The sequence below is a fragment of the Hydra vulgaris genome, chromosome 01 (assembly GCF_038396675.1).
Source record: "Hydra vulgaris chromosome 01, alternate assembly HydraT2T_AEP".
Taxonomy (NCBI): domain Eukaryota; kingdom Metazoa; phylum Cnidaria; class Hydrozoa; order Anthoathecata; family Hydridae; genus Hydra; species Hydra vulgaris.
Genome location: NC_088920.1, coordinates 73,654,443 through 73,666,509, shown reverse-complemented (window position 1 = coordinate 73,666,509; position 12,067 = coordinate 73,654,443). Strand labels below are relative to the sequence as shown.

At 27.2% G+C, this 12,067-nt stretch overlaps 1 protein-coding gene across 1 annotated transcript in view; it reads right to left on the bottom strand.

The window, feature by feature from the left end:
• LOC136075594 (uncharacterized) overlaps positions 1–9,260 on the bottom strand; it is an 80,192-nt gene extending 70,932 nt beyond the window's left edge. The window contains exon 1 of the mRNA XM_065789134.1: positions 9,177–9,260. The gene's annotated coding sequence lies outside the window, so the exon portion shown is untranslated. The remainder of the gene's footprint in view (positions 1–9,176) is intronic.
• Positions 9,261–12,067: the final 2,807 nt, after the last annotated feature.

The following is a 12,067-nucleotide window of genomic DNA, read 5'->3' as shown; positions in this document are numbered from 1 at the left end:
CACAGATATAAAAGGAACGTAATTAAGAAGTGGCATGAAAAGAATATATAAACATGGTTAGAAAAACAATACCAGCCAAGAAACCAGCATCTAATGTTTACAGGTAAACTTTTATCGATTTTTTGTATTAATTATTATAATATTTCAGTAATGTTCATCTAGAAAGCATTTTAAATAGTGTTATATGTCGTATCTTCTGCATAAAATAAATTGGCTGAGGGAAATGCACAACACTTATAGGTTTCTGGCCATTTTGTTTGATTATGTGTCATAAAGTTTTACATCAATAATTTTTTAACAAAGCTAGGCTATTTTAGAATTAATTACAACTACATTAATAAAGCCATGTAACCAATTAGTCGTCTAATTTAATTAAGAAATGTCTAGGGTTTTTAATAGAAACCTAGCTAATGTGTTTTCAAACATAGATATTAAAACATAGATAAGCCCAACCTTATATTTTTTATTTCAGTTGCAAGGAAATCTCTTTGGAGGTTTACACGGTGGATGACATGGTGGAAGTATTTACCAAACTACATAATACGGAAACCAAAACTCAACAAGATATCTACTTGCAGTCACTAATGGAGGTTTCCCCAGTTTACCGTCAAAGATCTAGACCAGCTTCTTCTTCTGCAAAACCTAAATCTTTCGTAGTGAAGTACCATATTATGCACAATGGGGTTCGTGCTAAGATATGTAAGAATGGATTCATGAAATCATACGGATTTACTTCCAAACAATGTTAGAGGCTCTCGCATCTGTTATAGTTATAAAAACTCCAGCAGATAAAAGAGACAAAAATGTTTCTATTTATGCCATTCCTGGCACTATAATCACTCGTTTGAGATCTCTTATTGAACAATATCCTACAGAAACTGAACGCTATACGGGAAGAGATAAAGAATACTTACGAGCCAATTTGGACGTAAAAACCATGCATGAGATGTTTGTAAACAAACATAAATATTTCTTTTTAACTACACTTGGCAGTGAGAAAAGGCTTTCATATAAGTTTTTCTGGCATTATTTCAAAGAAAATTACTCATTACGTTTTGGTCAACCTGCAAAAGACGCATGTGTTGCCTGTGAGGAACTTAAGTTGAAAATAAAAAGTCTTTTTCTTAATGATAACGAGAAAAGACACGCAATAGTAGAGCTTATGGCTCACAATAGGAGGACTAAAAAGTTTTACAATAAAATAAAAGATACCACAGAGAAATGCATAAAAGACCCTAAATAAGTTGGATCATGTGTAGATTACATGTCTAATGTGACATTATTGTCCATACCAGTACAAGATACTTACTATTTCAGGAAATTCACAGTAAACATCTTTGGAATTCACGACATTGCTTCTCAAAAAATGACTATTTTTATTTATCACGAAGGTGAAGGAGGTTCAAACGAGGCGAAGGAGGTTCAAACGAAGCGAAGGAGGTTCAAACGAAGTATGCTCTATGCCTATGTGGTATATAAAAAACAAACTTTTAGATGATGCTAAAACTTTTCATCTTTTTGGTGACAACTGTGCTGGTCAAAACAAGAACCATACCCTTGTTAGACTTATGATGGCTCTTTTTGAAATTAAGAGATTTGAAAAAATAAATTTGGTGTTTCTTGTTAGGGGACATTCTTTTATGCCAAACGACCGTTATTTTGGAATTATAAGGAGAAAACTAAGAAAAGTAGAGAGATATTATAAGAAGAAAACTAAGAAAAGTAGAAAGATATTATAAGGAGAAAACTAAGAAAAGTAGAGTGATATTATAAGGAGAAAACTAAGAAAAGTAGAGAGATATTATAAGGAGAAAACTTAGAAAAGTAGAGAGATATTATAAGGAGAAAACTAAGAAAAGTAGAAAGATATTATAAGGAGAAAACTAAGAAAAGTAGAGAGATATTATAAGGAGAAAACTTAGAAAAGTAGAGAGATATTATAAGGAGAAAACTAAGAAAAGTAGAGAGATATTATAAGGAGAAAACTTAGAAAAGTAGAGAGATATTATAAGGAGAAAACTAAGAAAAGTAGAGAGATATTATAAGGAGAAAACTAAGAAAAGTAGAGAGATATTATAAGGTGAAAACTAAGAAAAGTAGAAAGATATTATAAGGAGAAAACTAAGAAAAGAAAATGAAATTGTTGAAGTTGTTAAACTAATTAACAGTTCTTCAAAAGTTCTTGGAAAGTTTACTGTGAAAAAATGTCATATGAAGATTTTATTGACTATAGGGCCTGGTGGTACAAGTTTTATTAGAGAACATTCTTAAGCAATGACTATTATAGGGAAAATATACTAAAATCTAACAAAATAACGTTTTCAATCTCAAAATATTGTAAGATATCAGTTTCTTCTGATGAACCATGGGAGATTGAATGCAGTATGCATATTGCTGGATTAATAAGTGAAATATTTCGCTTACGAAACATTACAGGGGACTTTGAACTACCAACTAATAAAGCCTATTAAGCTGTATTATTCATCAACCACTTAAAAATTGTGGATATAAAGAAAACTTTGGTTTATTTCCGCATGAAAAGCTCCAATTTCGGAATGAAATAACGTCATGAATAAATAACGTTCTTAAGTTGTACTGTGCATTTTATTATGATAACAAAACAATATAATAGCATTATTTAATTAGTGTTGCCTAAATAAAGTACTTTATAAGATTTTAGTATGTTTTTAGGTTTGGTAAACTTCATTTACTGCAAAAAAGGATCATGCCCATGTTTAAAAATATGTCCTACACTCATAACAAAATACATTTAAAAAATAATGTATATATCTTTCGGACTCCTACTAACTGTTGAATAACGTGGAAATAATTGAAAACCCCAAGTTTGAAAATATAGGGTCGAACCGGTTTTTTGTCTTTCCTGTAAAATTGGGATTTGTGATTCAATTGATTTTTTGACGAGATTAAATAAAAATAACTACGTAAATGTTACTATTAAAAGTTTCAAGCGTTACTATTAAAAGTTTCAATGTTACTATTAAAAGTTACAATCATAAAAAAAAAAATAGATTGTTTTTTTCGTTAAAAAAATATACTCTTTATAAACATCGTGACGTTCAAAAATAATTATAAAACTGTTACTATTTGCGAGCGTGGATTAGTTTTTTAATCTTTCGGCTCGTAGTTGTCAAGCAAGAACTTGTTATCGTTGTTTTCTATTTTTTAATTTAAGAATTCTTGCGAATCTTTATATGATATTATGCAAAGTTTTTCTTGAAGGCAAAGCAAGCATTTTTTTTTTACGTTGCTGTAGGCGGGGACTTGTTTAATATCCCCGCCTAACATCAACGTAACAAAAAAATGATTGCTTTGCCTTCATAATAAACTTTGCATAATATCATACAAAGGTACGCAAGAACTATGTTACTTTACCAAAAACTTTAAACATTTTAATAATGAGGTATTTAGGTAAAAGTTAAAACTTTTGCTCAAAAGTTGAAGATAATTTTTATGGGTTCCGATAAATTTATAAAGAATTAATTTTAATATTTTCCTAGACTTATATACATTTATGTATATTTATGGAATCGACTATGAGACATTTTATTGAGAGTTTAGATTTTTTTTTTAAATTTGAATGTGGTTGTGAAAGAAGGACCGAAATATCTTCAAAATATTGACAAAAAGTACTGTATTTTAACTTTAGTGAAGCTGGAAAACTGATTTGCAACTATTCACAGGGCGGTTTCAGCATTTATTGATGTCAAATATTCTCAAGAAAAATTTAGTGAAAGATACGTTAGGGTTAGCCACACTGTTTGGCCTCTTTTTGTCAGCCACACCGTTTTTCCTCTTTTTTGAAATAATTGTTTTTTTAGGATCTTTATTCTAATGGCGGATATTTCCCCCTAAATAAATTTGAGGATCTGTTTATTTTATTTTTTCTATGAATATTTTCAATTTTAGATTAACTTTCAATAAAATATACCTAATTTTAAGCAATATTTTGGAGTTTAACCAAACCTCTCCCTTTTTTTTTTTTTTTTTTGTTATTCACCTCCTCAAGGCCGAGAAGGCCACTACAGATGAGGAGGCTACTTAATAGTTGTTATAACCCTCTCTCAACCCTATAACTCCGAAACACGAACCTTGAGGAACAAGGCCGCTGCGCGGAGAAACAAGTTGAGCGCGGTACTACCAGGGACGTGGTGGGGATCGAACTCGGAACCTCTCGCTTATGAAGCGAGCGCTTTACCACTACACCACTACCGTATAAACTTACCCCCTGTTTATTAAACGGTACCAAGTTTAACAAAAGGCGAAGCAATGCACATAATTGAAATATTTAATTTTCTTTGAATATTTAGAAGCTAGTTTTAGGGTGCGCAAACTATTTTCCTGTTTGGCTTTTCTCTATTGCATATAAACAGCAAGAGTTACGTGAATCAGCAGTTAGGTGACTTTTCAAGCTATATCTCAAAAAGCGCGTATCATAACATCTTAAAAGCTGCTACACATCAAGTTCAAGTACAAATTGTTTTAATAAAACCAAAATTGAGGGTATACTTGATTATTTTCACATTTAAATGACATTTTTTGTCAATAATTCAAGTCCTTGTCTCGAAAAATTACCATCTGGAAACGTGCTTGTGATTTATCAATTATGCTTCTGGTTACTTTTACTTTTTTGTAGGTTTGTAATTACTCCAAAATAGAAAAGTTATCAATTTTAAAAATACCTCAACTTTTGCGGCGGCCTCCTGTCATTTGCCTTGGATGACTGTAAGTAAAAACGACACTTTCTTTTTTGGATGAGACATCATACACATTTTCACTGAAGACAAGTATTTACATTTAAAGAAAAAGTATAAAAATTATAAAAAGTAGACTCAAGCCTCGTAATAAGAGTGCAAGTTACAGAAATTCCTATATTGGAACGCTGTTGTTCCAACGGACTGCTGTTAAAAAGTTAGATTTTTGCCGCCATCGGTCCGCATTCGAACCACCTTCAGCTTTATGCCAACGGTCCAATACAAATTTCATGATCAAACCAACACGATGCCACAATGGGGAGTTAACGTTGGCACGGCAAGTTTGCTAACTATATTATTGAATACAATTACCATTTTCTGTAATTATTTTATTATGAAATTCTTTTTTGTTTAATAAAACCATTTACTTAAAAACGTAGTTGTAAACAAAAAAACAATTGTCCAGCAAGTGGAAAATGTTTCTCAATTAACGCAGTATATAAATATGTTGTTTCTTCTTGGAGTGTACCTGATAAATTTATTAGCTTAACAGAGGTTGAATGGAGAAAACGTTTTACCAATCATAAGCAATTCCTTAAAAATAAAATGTATTCAAAGAAGCACAATGTATATGGGACCGGAAGTGATTTTACAGGTGTGTGTGTGTGTGTGTACATCTTTTAATTTTCACGCGACACATGAAAATTGAAAGATAAAAAATTTATGATTTTACATTAAATTAGTCCGACCAGCACATACATATAATATTATCGCCAAAATATGTATGTCTTCAAGAAAAGTTTGAATTACTCATGCAAACCAAGAACGTTTATTATATAATTTGCAATGACAGTATTAAAGTATAAAATTTAAAGAAAAACATTAGAAAACAGATGGACTAAACGCCAAGTTAAAAGAATAAAAATGTTCGTGAGAAATTCAAAAATCAAAAAATTTAATAAGTTATCAAAAGAAAACAAAAATAACATTTTTTAAAATTTATTAATTTGTTGTCTAGATTGCTCATACTGTCGTGTATTTCATGCATTTTTCACAATGTCGTGTGTTTATGGGTATTTTTTACATTGCAATGTTTTACATTACAATGCATTGTCGTGAATTTCTATGTTTTGTTTATACTGTTGTGTAATTTTGTGCATCGTTTATATTGACGTGTACACTTGTGTATTATTTATGTTGACGTTTATTTTTTTTATAGCTTTCTATTCACTCACTGACGAGTCCGCATTTTTTGATTTTTTGATTTTTTTTTTTTTTTGTGGAGGCCAAAACTTCACAGCGCTTTTTGAAGCAATTCTTTTGATCGTACAGCCCTGAAATTTTACAAATAATCTTTTGCCGACTAACAATAGCTATATTTGATACATTTGATTCAATAAGTCTTTTAGATTTAGTAAAATGAATTAATTTGTTTTTTAAGAGAGCGATAAATTCGTAATGGCAAATTAGCGTAACGGTCTTCAGAAATATACAGAATTCAAAATAAATTTTTATTGAATATTAATCATAATCAATAAGTGTAATAATTCAATTTTATCAAGACTAAAAAGTGGAAAATCAAATAAATAAAAAAAACTTTTAAAAATAGCTTTCTATTCAATCGACTAAAACGTAGAAAATAACTTTTTTCTGTTTCTGGTAATCGTGGAAATCATGTACTTAGTAATAATCACTTTTGTAAAGCCAATACTGGAAGACATTGAAGGCAATTCATATACGTATGTAAACAAACAAACTCATCGAAGTAAAGGAATAGAAGTTAGCAAACTTTTAAGTCAGAAGCATCTGACTTAAAAGTTTGGCAAATTTTAAGTCAGATGCTTTCAAAATCAAATTCGTTTTAAATGTACATAATGCTAAGTACATGATTTCCACGAGTACCAGAAACAGAAAAAAGTTATTTTCTACTTTTTAGTCGATTGAATAGAAAGCTATTTTTAAAAAGTTTTTCTTATTTATTTTATTTGCGGTCTTGTTGCTAATTATTTTTATTATTGTTGTTATTATTTAATAGCAACAATAATAGTGTCACTCCAATGACTAGTTTTTACCTATACGAGTGATACCAAATCTATCTTTGTAAAATTATAAATTTAGTTTGTAATTTCTTCAATCTTATGGTTGAATAAATGAATAAAAAAAAATTGGAAAAGATCATTAAATTCGGAAAAAAGAAACAATAAAAATAAGTGAGTTAAAAACTAATATATAAGTAATATATAAATAATAAGTTCGCTGATAAAAAATTATAATTTTTAAAAATTATATGTTATATATGTTGACATTATTACAAATAGCATTCTAAGGAATGCTTTTTGTAATAGTGTCAACATATATAACAAATGTTTGATAAGTCAACATATTCTACAAACAGTAGATATGAAGTATATGACTTCCTATAATTAAAGTTTTTGTATAAATTGCTGTTTGTTATTGTTATTATATATATATATATATATATATATATATATATATATATATATATATATATATATATATATATATAAATATATGTAGTAAAAATATATTATATTATATATAGTAAAAATATATTATATATATATATATATATATATATATATATATATAAATATATGTAGTAAAAATATATTATATTATATATAGTAAAAATATATTATATATATATATAAATATATGAAGTAAAAATATATTATATTATATATAGTAAAAATATATTTTATATATATATATATATATATATATATATATATATATATATATATATATATATATATATATATATATATATATATAAATATATGTAGTAAAAATATCTTATATTATATATAGTAAAAATATATTTTATATATATATATATATATATATATATATATATATATATATATATATATATATATATATACATGGGCACCCAAAGCATTTTTCGGTCTTTAAGATAGCAAACTTCTAGACATGGAGCAAACTCCAAACATTTATATGTTTATACTTATGTCAATAAGGATGCTTTGCATAAAATTGCGATGATTGGAGCTTGGGAACAAAAAATCCCCAAAAGGTTAGCCCCACCTGCCCCAAACGTGAGAGCAATGAAATATTTTTTGTATTATTTTCAACTAGTCTTATATTCATCGATAAATTTTAAATTTCATAGTAAAATATTTTAGCGTTCAAAAATTATGACCATATAAAGTTTAATTCCCCCTCAATTTGAGGGCTTTGCAAATTTTAAATTGTCATAATTTTTGAACTCTGAGAGATAATATTCTGAAACTTAAAATTTATCAATAAATATAAGTTTAGTTGAAAATAATACCAAAAACATTTCATCAACTTGTTGCTCTCACGTTTAGGGAAGGTGGGGCTAAATTTTTTGGGCTTTTTTGTTCCCAAGCTCCAATCATCGCTATATTTTGCAAAGCGTCCTTATTAGACATAAGTATAAGCATATAAATGTTTGGAGTTTGCTCTATGTCTGGAAGCTAGCTATCTCAAAGACCATAAAATGCTTTGGGCGCCCCTGTATTTATATATATATATATATATATATATATATATATATATATATATATATATATATATATATATATATATATATATATATATATATATATATATATATATATATATAAACTCTTTGTGTTTTAAGAAGTGAAAATCTAGTACACTTAATGTAAAAACCATTTAATTTATTTAAGGCAATGATTAAATTTTATCAATTTTTTAAAAACAACAAAAACGAAAAATACACTAAAGTGTTTTTAAAAACATTCAGAATGTTTTTATTTATTAAAAAAACAAAAACAATTTGAATGTTTTTACATTTATTTTCTACTGTTTACAAACATCGATTGACAAATAGGTAAAACATGCGAGGATCGCTGCAACATTGACAGAGAAATAGGTAAACATGCGAGGAGTGCGACATTGACTGAAAAACAGGTAAAACATGTTATAATATAAAGTTATTGCCTAAAATGACTCAACCGAACTTTGAATAAACAAGTAATTAAAAATTGCGAGTGAAAGCGTTTCCTTATTAACCGCGTGTTAAGTACATGGAAAAATTTCCATCAAATGCAGCTAACACAGTCTTGGTAAATGCTTTCAGGAATCATATTGATGTAAAATGTAAAAATAATGGACGCAATGGCTGTCTTTAAGATTTCAGCCTAGCAGTGCATAGTTTCGCACTATTGCATTAGAATTTTATAAATTTTATATTGCATTAAATATTTATTACAAATTTCTATATTCTGGATAAAAAAATTCAACTTCATTTAAATTTATATATATATATATATATATATATATATATATATATATATATATATATATATATATATATATATATATATATATATATATATATATATATATATATATATATATATATATATATATATATATATATATATATATATATATATATATATATGTAGATATATAAAACAAAATAAGTACCTCAGCTAACTAAAAACAAAAAAGTGTTGAAAATATTTGTATTGAGAAATATCCAACTATAATTCGTCAAATATCTTTTTAAATAAATCAACATTAAATAACATGTCAAAAAAAACAAGTTTTTTTTTATTATTTATTTTAAAACAAAAGCATCTTAGTAACAAACCAATACAAAAAAAAAAAAGCAGAATTCTTTATAAAAACAGTTAAAAGGGTTTACGAAAAAAGGCCTTTACAAAATAGGTTGTACTTTTTTGCTTAAATGAATTCCTACTTTTTTTTTTTTTTGGAGTTCATATAATGTGAGCTTCACAAGTTGAAAACAACTAAGTTATAATGCAACTATGTTATAAAACAACTTTGTTATAAAATAAAGCTTTCATGAGGTAAACAATAAGTAAGAAACATATAATATATAAAGATAAAACTTTCATTAGACGAATAATTTGATATAACTTTTCAAAATAATATATAATATAAAATCATGCAACATAAAACTTTTATAGAATGTACAATGAAAAATTTAGAAATCTTAAAAGATTTCATGTACAATAAACTAATAGAAGACAAACAAATAAAAAAATATATAAAGATATGGAATGCGATTTTCATTTAGAAATATTTATTTATTTACTTAAAAATTTCATATTATATTGCAAACTTAAAGGAATTTAAAGGTTTTACCAGATCTAAAGAGTTTTGGTCCGTGGTATGCTATTCCATATTTAGATAAAGCGCCATTTATTCTTGGCTATGTTTAAGTTTTCCGTTAGTTATTAAAGGGTAATTTTTTGTTCACATTTTTTATAAATTTATCAGTTAAGTTTTTGGAACCAATCTGTTAAATCTTAGTAAAATCCGTTAAATCCAATGGATACCAAAAAAGAAAAGTCTTTAATCGATTAAAAGATGTCTTTTTTACGCCCCGTGCCCACTGAGTATTATATTTATATATAAAAATTAATTTCTGGTAAATATTGAGTTCAAATATACTTATCATTTTTATGTCTCTTGTTAATGATTTGTCATGATCATTTCATTTTTTCTTTAAAATGATTTTTTTTATAAAGAAAATGTTTTTTAAGTTTAGTCGGTTAAGTCCTAGCTTTTGTAATATTGGAATTGTAAATGAAAAAGTTTATTTAAATCAAAATATAATAATGCATCCGTGGTGTAGTGGTTAGAATTCTAGCTTCAAAATTGGAGGTTTGTGGTTTGTAGCCGGCTCTGGCTATATATGCATTGTTGGTAACATAGAAGGCGTGAGCTTCCGTGTTAAAAGCTAATCCGTGTGCTTTGTGAAAAAATTATAATGACTTTTTGCAGCACCTAAATAACTAAATAAAATGCAAAAACTTGTTTGAGACATTGTTAAGTTACATACGGACGAATTCGGTACAACATACTAATTGTTTCATTAATTTTTGATTGAATATTATTCACATTAAGAGGTCATTAAAAGTTTTTTATCGATAGGTATTTCTGAGAATTCTTCTAAATGAAAATTAATTTATAGAAGAAGATTCTTTTTTTGCAATCCATTTAAAATCAAATAGTAATTTTGATTAAAGCTTTTTTTGCGACATTTTATCAAAAATGTTTATTTTGTTTTATCCACATTTTATTCCTTAAGTGAGAATATATTTGCCTTAAACAATTCATTAACTTTCCTCAATTCAAAACTCATACTAAAAAAAAGTTGCTTGATGTCGTTGATTAAAAGGTGAGTATCATCAGAAAACATTAAATTTAGTTTCGCAGATGCATTTTCAAAAACATTTACATAAATTAAAAAAAGAAAACCAAGATTGATCCTTGCAGAACGCGAGTTAAAATAACTAAATAATTAATAAATTATGTTTACATCAAAACCAAATAAAAGTAAATTATTAACAAAAACAAGGTTATAGTTGCATATGTTTTCACAAAATAACAAGGTTATAGTTGCATATATTTTCACAAAAACATAAAAAATCAGTTCATTCCATCGGTTTATTTTTAGTTTCTTTTTATAATAAAAAAAAAGAATATTTTAGAACATTTTCTTACGAGTTTTATTTGAGCTCCATTAGAATCTTTTTCCCATGATGTTTGTGGCTAAATTCATATCTTCCAAAATAATTTATTCATTTTCGAATCCTACCTTTATATTTTTACTGGAAAAAACCACAACCAGAGCGTACTTAAAATAAGATAATAGAAAAAGAAAGTTTTCATAACAGAATTTACTATTTGACTAAGTAGACCGCAGTGCCAAGCATAGAGCCCCCCAAACCCCATTAGGAGGAGGGACAGCAATTTAGGGGGCCCATTCGCAAATTTAAGGGCCTTTTCTGAAATTTGTTTAGAATTTCTTTTTAATTTTGAAATTATTTTTTTTTTTTTTAGTAATACATAGTGGAAATTTTTTGAAGAAACTAGGGCCTTAATGACAGGTTTTGTAGGTAGTCTCCCACCTACTAGGCGCGGCACTGATAGACCGTTGTCGATGGACCATCACTCCAATAAAGTTAAAATGATTTTGAGAAGACTTTGAGAAGTTTTTCACCACTGAGTAAGCGCAGACCATCTCACTTTGACCACAGACCCATTGTCCTTGCTATTTTTTGTTGAGAGAGGGTGAACTTTTTTTAGAATAAGTTGCTTCATAAAATTGTTACGTATCCAAAAATTTTTGACTGGCGTTGCATAAAAAGTTTTTCTATTTTTCCAATCAGAAATGAGTATAGTCACAAAAAACAATTTTTGTTTTGAAAAAGCATAAAGTCACAAAAAAATTTCTTTTTTTTTGTGACTATACTCTTTTAGAAAAGAGTATCTAGTTCACAAGTCAAATATTTTTTTATCTCTTTATAGGAAACAAAGGAATTATATGAAAATCTTAAATAAGA